The sequence below is a fragment of the Macaca fascicularis genome, chromosome 18, assembly GCF_037993035.2.
Source record: "Macaca fascicularis isolate 582-1 chromosome 18, T2T-MFA8v1.1".
Taxonomy (NCBI): Eukaryota; Metazoa; Chordata; class Mammalia; order Primates; family Cercopithecidae; genus Macaca; species Macaca fascicularis.
In genome coordinates this window covers 75762333-75771670 of record NC_088392.1, presented here as the reverse complement: position 1 = coordinate 75771670, position 9338 = coordinate 75762333, and the positions used below count along the sequence as shown (strand labels likewise).

Below are 9338 nucleotides of genomic sequence, written 5' to 3'. Positions count from 1 at the left end.
TTATCACTCTCCAGCTAATGGGTCTGAAGGGAGATTTCGGAAGATTCTCGAGACTGCCGTAGAGACCTTGCTGGCAGGAACGCAGGCAGCTGCTGTGAGGACATTACTGTTTTGGTTACAAGTTAGAAACGAGGAGAGGTCTAATGGCACAGAGGACGGGAGGGAAGGAGCGCTTCAATCAAACCAGCGCAGGGCCTAGGTGCTCTCAGGGGCCAACTCGCTGATTAGGGGCTGTGGGCAGGAGCGGGCATGGCCAGTCCCTTAATGCACACACTCCACTAATATCTCTCTCTGTTACTCATCCAGATCTGGCTTGGTTTCTATAGTGGCTGTCTTATGATGGAGCCATTGGTCATTTTATGAAGAGCCAAAAGTGGATATCCATCCTAGAAGTGACATTTTCTTTGGAAAAGAGAGTATAATGATTTACTACCAGGTTACTGAGTTTTGGAGTCTGGTTTAAATTTGCAGTACTAGGTAAATGTCACTGATGGAGCCTTGCCGGTTTCTGAAAAATATTCACTAATGCCCTTGCCGTGGGAATTACCTTTGATGGGGAGAGAAGAGAAGGGTAAACCAGGCAAAGAACAGAGCCAAAGGATGCCCAATGGGACTGAGGAAGTTACGACAAGCCCGCCATGGTTTGAAAGGAGGGGCAATTGGCTTTGACCTTGACCGAGCTGTCTCAGGCATCCCGGAGAAGGTTGCCCATTGTGAACCCGGCTTGGAGTAAGTTCTGGTTTCCATGGCTTCACAGTGACCTGCGTGTCTCCTGCATCCGTCCTAGGCCTTGTAACACCTGTCATAGGCCACACCAGAGTCAACACCCAGTTCCAAGTTCCTACCCTCTTGTAGCACCCAGATCTTCCCACAATAAGCTTACGGACTCCTGTGTGTGGTTAACCCCCACACCTCCAGCTTCCTAGTTTCTGTAGGCCCCTACTTCTTAGCTAATCTGTCTAGATCCCACAGTTGATTAGAAATCCTCGATTTCACCAAGACACTCCACCCCCTTTTGCCCTGTCTTGCAGAGCCCCAGTCCTAGAGCAACCCCACAATCTGTTTTCCCTTCCGTATCAGTTGACCCTGCACTTGGCTGTGTGTAATAAAAGCTGACATCAGTGGCTTCATTAAATGGTGGTTTTATTTTATTCCCCCATAAAAGAAATCTACAGGGCTAATAGGTACACATAGAATGCCCTCAACAGGCTCCTTCTCTTCATTCAGTCTTTGTTAGCATGTGGCTTTTGTCTCTGTGCTTGTTGCCTCATGGTCACCATATGGCTGCTTCACCTCCAGCACTGCTTCTGCATTCCAGGTAGGAAAGGGGAAGGAAGGGTAAAGGGCAAAGGGCATGTGCCAGCTGAGCATCCCCACAAACAAAATACAAACCAATTCAAAAGAAAATATTTTCTGGAAAGACCAGCTAGGGACTTCTGTTTCCACCTCATTGGCCAGAACTCTGACACAGGCCTTCCCTGGATGCAAGGGAGGCTGAGACACATGGAAGTTTTGGCTGGTCACATCGCCCCTCCAAACAGAAGGAAAGAAAGAGGGAGGGTGGAGCTGGGCTAGGCAGCCAGCCGTTTCTGCTCTCCTCCCTCCCGGTCTGCTGCATGAAAGAGCCACAGCAACGCACGGGCTCCTCACTGTCCTCAGAGGCTGTCCCACATCTCACCACTGCCCTCAAGGCCCCTGCCCAAGCCCATCCACTTCATTGTTCCTCTTTTGACAAGAACATCCAACCACCAGGCAAGGCCCCGCATGTGAACACACTGATTCTTCTTTCCTTATGTCTCAGTGGATGAGTTCTCCTTGCCACCCACTCCGTCCGAGCTTCCATCTGCCCACTCCTCATGGACTTTGTTCCGCTCATGATCAGCTGGCACGCCCATCGCCAGCTTCTTCCGCTCTACCAGCGGTTTTCCCACAGTCTATCAGCAGGATCGTAGAATCTGTATCTTCTTGTGAAGATGACCTGAATTAATAAGGATTGGTGTTACAATGATGATTATTCTAAAAAATAAAGCAAAACAACACAAACAGCCTTTGACCCTTTCTATGTCCATCTGCCTATGGAATCCAGTCATTTGACCATCCCAGAAACACCCAGCTTCGACACGTTCTAAACCAAGGTCATCTTCCTTCTCCAGCTCATTCACTGTTTTGGTGGATGGGACTCAAACTCGAACCCGAGGCCTATCCCAGCTCTTTCCTCTCCCACTCTGTCCTGACCCAGAAGTCATGAAATTGGTTGAGTGAATCTCCTAAAGATTTTGGAGTTTGTTCCTTCCCCTCTGTTCCTATACTCCCAGCCAGGTGGATCCAGCAGCATCTCGTGCGAGCTCCCTGGTGTGGGGCCCGCTCCCCTCAAAGCTCCTCCACATCACTACCTGGGCACAATGTAAAACTCAGACTTGGCCGGGCACGGTGGCTCACGCCTGTAATCCCAGCACTTTCGGAGGCCGAGGCGGGTGGGTCACGAGGTCAGGAGATTGAGACCATCCTGGCAAACACAGTGAAACCTCGTCTCTACTAAAAACAAAAAAAGTAGCTGGATGTGGTGGTGGGTGTCTGTAATCCCAGCTACTTAGGAGGCTGAGGCAGGAGAATTGCTTGAACCTAGGATGCAGAGGTTGCAGTGAGCTGAGATCGTCCCACTGCACTTCAGCCTGGGTGACAGAGTGAGACTCTGTCTCAAAAACAAACAAACAAACAAACTCAGACCTGTTCACTCACCCCACACAGCGGCACGAGGGGCTTGCAGCAGCAGGACTCATGGGTGTTTCTCCCAGAAAGCTTACTTGGATGATAGCTAAGTAAAGTTTAAGCAAGAAGTTTATTTGTAAAACTGCTTACGTTTAAACGGAAAAAAAAAAAAAAAAAAGGCAGAGCTCCCTTCTCCCACGTGGATCTAATGTGCAAAATCTGGTTTGGAACACAATGCCTGGTCTGTTTGGAATGAGTGAGGGGTGCAGCTGGGAGCAGGGCTGTGGTCTCCTCCCTACTCGCCGCCCTTCTCACATGCTGCAGTTAGCACTCTCTCATCTGGACTGAAATCCCGACAATAATAAGCATTGCTTCCCCAGTGGATGTTCAGGGACAGAGCTACACAGTTCAGAACTGGAACTCATGGTATTTGTAAATCCGTGTTAAGCCGGAAATCATCCTTGTAAGGATAAGGAGAAAGCCTGTCTTTAAGTGGGAACTTTTTGTCAAGGAGCTTACGGTTTTCTGATTTCAAGTCACTTTCCTGAAGTCTGTATTAGGTCAGCAAGGGGTGGGGATTATCATTGACATCTGACAGAAGAGGAGACGAGATAACAGAGAGGAAGGTTAGGAGCAACTTGTCCATAGTGGTGGATCAGAAGGATTTGGACCAGATCGGATCCCCACACAATCATCTCTTCACAGCTTACATTTCTTGGGTGAAATACAGCTTGCCATAAATCTGTAAGGGTGAAAAGCAGATTGTGGGTTGGGCGTGCTACCAAATTAAGGTTTCCAGGGTTAGCGCAAGGGAAAATAGGAAGGGAAAACCTGTAATGTAGAAGACAGCTTCTGCCAGCTCTGCAAGCACAGTCTGATGACCCCCTATCTTTCTGCTTGTAATCTTACGGCTTCTGCCAATTTACCTAACAAATCATCTGTACATTCACCCGGAGAAAGCGCATTCTGGTTCTATGGACTTTAGGGAGGAAAGGACATTCTAAGGCAAGGGTTAAGTGCCAGATTCCTCCCAGCAGTCAGCATGAGGCCATGGGCCCAGTTCTGCATACTGTTTTCTCATTCCTGGGGAGGAGAAGAGAGGACAGGTGGCAGATTGTGATCTACAGAGCCCAGGAGCTAGGTGGTATGACAAAACTGGAGGCAAATAGGTGACAAATGAAAGAACTATCCTGGAACCACAGATTTTCCCTATTACGATCTAAAATCCTAAATGTTAAAAGCAGGAGAAAAATAACCTGGAATAAAGGCCCCTTGGGTATGGTCATTGCTTAAATCTTCTGTGTGCATTCCCAAGGGAACCCTCTGTCTCAGCCACACTGAGCCACACTTCGTGAGCCAACCTCTCTCCGGGTTCTACCTCTACTCTGCTAGCCCCACTTCCTGGGATGCTCTTTATTGCCTTCTCTGCATGCTTGACTTTTACTTGCATTGCAAGATTCAGTTTTCCAGAACAGCAAAACCTTCTGTATATCTACTCTCCTATAAAAGAAATAAAAACACTACCAAGAACTGCCAAAATCAATTTTGTTAGTATTTTTAAATTAACTAAAGGTTTGCAACAATCTGAGGAGGGTTTATTCAAGAAAAAGAGCAGAATCTCCTAAGAACAGGTTTGTGGCATCTTTACTTGCCCTAATTCCATGCCCCTCTTGAAAACCAGCAGCCGCTAGAGGAGACAGATCAGTGCTGGAGTTCCCCCAAAGGCCCCATCCCTAGAGAACTGTCACTATTTGACCTGTCTAGCAAGTCACTGAAAAACTCAATTTTTCAAGAGTTGTCTTTATTGTACCTGACTTGGAGTTCCATCTCTGTGAACAGTTCTACCTCTAGGTAATTTGCTGAAAACAATCAGCAACAATTGTTTAATATTGGAGATTCTTGTGGCAATGTTAGCAGTTAGGACTAACAAGATGCTGACAAAAAGTTTAAAAGGATAATTACCCTGATCTGATTACTACACGTTATATACATATCAAAACATCACTATGTACCCCCATGAATATGTATAATTATTTTTCAATTAAAAAATAAAATTTAGGCCAGGTGCACTGGCTCACACCTGTAATCCCCACACTTTGGGAGGCCAAGGCAGGCAGATCATGAGGTCAGGAGATCGAGACCATCCTGGCTAACACAGTGAAACCCCATCTCTACTAAAAATACAAAAAAAAAAAAAAATAGCCAGATGTGGTGGTGGGCACCTGTAGTCCCAGCTACTTGGGAGGCTGAGGCAGGAGAATGGCATGAACCTGGGAGATGGAGCTTGCAGTGAGCTGAGATCGCGCCACTGCACTCCAGCCTGGGTGACACAGCGAGACTCCATCTGAAAAAAATAAAATAAAATAAAAAAATTTAAAAAAATAAAATTTAATTTAAAAATACATCTAAGCCCACATTTTTAAAGATACAAAAAGCAAAAAGCTTAAGGTAAAAACTGGAGAATGGGAGGTCTGTGGTGGGCTTTACACAGTTCAAACATATCCTCAGAACTCTAGAAAGCAATGGGCATGTGTGGGGTTGTATGCCTCTCCAGCAAAGGTAGAAGCCTTAAACTCTGACTTCTTGCTGATCTTGAGACTATGCACAAGCACAATCTCAAGTGAAGGTTAAGTCCACAGCTGTAAACACTGGATCACTGAAGGCATGCCTCACCATGCACACAGAGGCACTCAGAAAAGGCTGTGGGAATATGCTGAATGTGGGAATCATCCAACGAATTATCTGTCCAATCATTAGCTGAAAACTAAGCTAACCTAGCAGAGAATTCAGAGGCCACAAACAAATAAAAACTTTACAGAGTTAGTCTAGAAAGTAACTAGGTGCCAGGGCTTGGTGGGTCATGCCTGTAATTCCAGCACTGTGGAAGGCCGAGGCAGGCAGATCACCTGGTCAGGAGGTCAGGCAGGCAGGTCAGGAGTTTGAGACCAGCCTGGTCAACATGGTGAAACCCTGTCTCTAGTAAAAATACAAAAGTTGACCAGGTGTGGTGGCTCACACCTGTAATCCCAGCACTTTGGGAGGCCAAGGCAGGTGGATCACGAGGTCAAGAGTTTGAGACTAGCCTGGCCAACATGGTGAAACCCTGTCTCTACTAAAAATACAAAAGTTGACCAGGTGTGGTGGCTCACGCCTGTAATCCCAGCACTTTGGGAGGCCAAGGCAGGTGGATCACGAGGTCAGGCGATCAAGACCATCCTGGCTAACATGGTGAAACCCCATCTCTACAAAAAATTAGCCAGGCATGGTGGTGGCCACCTATAGTCCCAGCTACTTGGGAGGCTGAGGCAGGAGAATGGCATGAAGCCAGTGAGCCAAGATCATGCCACTGCACTCCAGCCTGGGCAACAAAGTGAGACTCTGTTTAAAAAAAATAAAAAATACAAAAGTTTGCTGGGCATGGTAGTGCATGCCTGTAATCCCAGCTACTCAGGAAGCTGAGGCAGGAGAATCACTTCAATCCAGAAGGTAGAGGTTGCAGTGAGCCAAGATTTCATCACTGCACTACAGCCTGGACAAAAAGAGTGAGACTCCATCTAAGAAAAATGAAAAAAGAAAGTAACTAGGCAAACGAACAACAATACCTGTAACAACAAAACCTGGAGAAGGGTGAGGAATCTGATATCCACAGTTGCCACATTCTATTATTTTAAATGCCCAGTTTTCAACAACAACAAAATGAAACAGACAAAAATTGGAATGTATGACTCATACACAGGTAGAAAAGCAGTCAATGCCTCTGACCTGGGTAAAGTGGCATCTAGCTGTGGCATTCATCTCATATCAGCCAGGGACAAAGCAATCCCTTGTCTATCTCGGCTTGGCCTTTGGTCTGTGGCCATGGCTGCTTCATGCCTTGGACACATTGGAGGAACACAGTAAATACAAACTTTCCTTGAGGAAGCATAGACAACAGACTTACTAGACAAAGACTTTAAATTAGGTGTTATAGATAGGCTCAAAAACTAAAATAAACTATGCTCAAATAATTAAAGATATGTATGAGAATGATGTTTCACCATATAGACAATATCAATAAAGAGAAGAAAATTATTTAAAAAGAACCAAGTAGAAATCCTGGAGTTGAAAATGAAAATAATCGAACTATGAAAATTTATCATCATATTCAAAGTAGATTTGAGCTGGTAAAAGAAAGAATCAGTGAACTTGAAGACAGGTCAATTGAGATTACCTAGTTTGAAAAATAAAAGGAAAAAAGAATGAAGGAAAATAGTCTTGGATACCTATAGGACATCATCAAGTGTACCAACATAGGTAAAATAGAAGTCACAGAAGGAGAGGAGAGACAAAAGGAGAAGAAAGAATATTTAAAGAAATAAACTGAAAACTACACAAATTTGATTTAAAAAATCAATCTACACATTCAAGAATCTGAGTAAATTCCAGCTGGGCACAGTGGGTCACGCCTGTAATCCCAGCACTTTAAGAGTCTGCAGCAGGAGGATCACTAGAGGTCAGGAGTTCAAGACCAGCCTGGCCAACATGGTGAAACCCCATCTCTACTAAAAATACAAAAATTAGCCAGGTGTGGTGGTGGGTGCTTGTAATTCCAGCTACTTGGGAGGCTAAAGCAGGAGAATTTCTTGAACCTGGGAGACAGAGGTTGCAGTGAGCCAAAATCATGCCATTGCACTCCAGAAACTGGGCAATAGAGCAAGACCCCATTCAAAAAAAAAAAAAAAAAGAAAGAAAAAAAAAAGAAAAATCGTAATGAATTCCAAATAGAATAAATCCAAAGAGATCTACACGTGGACACATTATAATCAAGCTGTCAGAAGCCATAAATAGGACACCAATGCTTATATATCAGCATTCTTCACAATAGCCAAAAGGTGTAAATTTCTCAAATGTCCATTGGCAGATGAATAGACAAACAAAATGTGGTATACCCATACCAGGGAATATTACTTAGCTATGAAAGGAAGAATATTCTGATACATACTACAGCATAAATGAATCTTGAAGATATTTTGCTTATGAAATAAGCCAGGCACAAAAGGACAGATGTTGTATAATTCCACTTATCTGAGGTACCTAAAACAGCCAAATGTATAGAGACAGAGAGTAGAATTCACGTTTCCGGGCATTGGGAAGATGGAAAATTTGGGAGTAATTGTTTAATAGGTGCTGAATTTTAGTTTGGGAGGATAAAAAATGCCTGGAGATGGATTGTGTGTTAGTCCATTTTGCATTACTGTAAAGGAATACCTGAGACTCGGTAATTTATAAAGAAAAGAAGTGTATTTGCCTCACAGGTCTGTAGACTGTAGATGTATGGAACCTACATCTGCTCAGTTTCCAGTGAGGCCTCAGGAAACTTTTACTCATGGCAGAAGGGAAAAGTAGCTGGCATGTCACATGACAAGAAAGGGAGCCAGAGAGAGAAAAAGAAGGTGCCAGTTTCCTTTAAACAACTATCTCTTGCATGAACTAGAGAACTCACTTATTACTATGTGGAGGGCACCAAGTCATTCATGAAGGATCCATCCCCATGACCCAAATACCTCCCACCAGGCCCTACCTCCAACAAGGGAAATTGTATCATTTCAACATGATATTCGGAGAGGACGAATATGCAAATTCCATCAGATGGTAGTGATGACTGAACAACCATGTGAATTTACTTAATATGAAATACATGTGTACTTTATGTGAATGCTACAGAATTGTACACTTAAAATGGCTAAATGATAAATTTTATGTTACGTATATTTTACCAGAAACAAAAACAAAGACAAACAATGAATCTTGAATGCAGCCAGAGAGAAGTTATTCACCACATGAAAGTTTATAAGCGTGACAAATGGGATCTAATTAAACTAAAGAGCTTCTGCACAGCAAAAGAAACTACCATCAGAGTGAACAGGCAACCTACAGAATGGGAGAAAATTTTTGCAATCTACTCATCTGACAAAGTGCTAATATCCAGAACCTACAAAGAACTCAAACAAATTTACAAGAAAAAAAACAAACAACCCCATCAAAAAGTGGGCAAAGGATATGAACAGACATTTCTCAAAAGAAGACATTCATACAGCCAACAGACACATGAAAAAATGCTCATCATCACTGGCCATCAGAGAAATGCAAATCAAAACCACAATGAGATACCATCTCACACCAGTTAGAATGGCAATCATTAAAAAGTCAGGAAACAACAGGTGCTGGAGAGGATGTGGAGAAATAGGAACACTTTTACACTGTTGGTGGGATTGTAAACTAGTTCAACCATTATGGAAAACAGTATGGCGATTCCTCAAGGATCTAGAACTAGATGTACCATATGACCCAGCCATCCCATTACTGGGTATATACCCAAAGGATTATAAATCATGCTGCTATAAAGACACATGCACACGTATGTTTATTGCGGCAGTATTCACAATAGCAAAGACTTGGAATCAACCCAAATGTCCATCAGTGACAGACTGGATTAAGAAAATGTGGCACATATACACCACGGAATACTATGCAGCCATAAAAAAGGATGAGTTTGTGTCCTTTGTAGGGACATGAATGCAGCTGGAAACCATCATTCTTAGCAAACTATCACAAGAACAGAAAACCAAACACCGCATGTCCTCACTCAT

At 43.9% G+C, this 9338-nt stretch overlaps 1 non-coding gene across 1 annotated transcript; it reads left to right on the top strand.

Annotated features, from left to right (window-relative positions):
* The first annotated feature begins 6461 nt into the window (after positions 1-6461).
* On the top strand, positions 6462-6595 carry LOC123570114 (small nucleolar RNA SNORA48). The gene has a single exon (XR_006694121.1). It is a non-coding gene; the product is annotated as a small nucleolar RNA SNORA48 (small nucleolar RNA).
* Positions 6596-9338: the final 2743 nt, after the last annotated feature.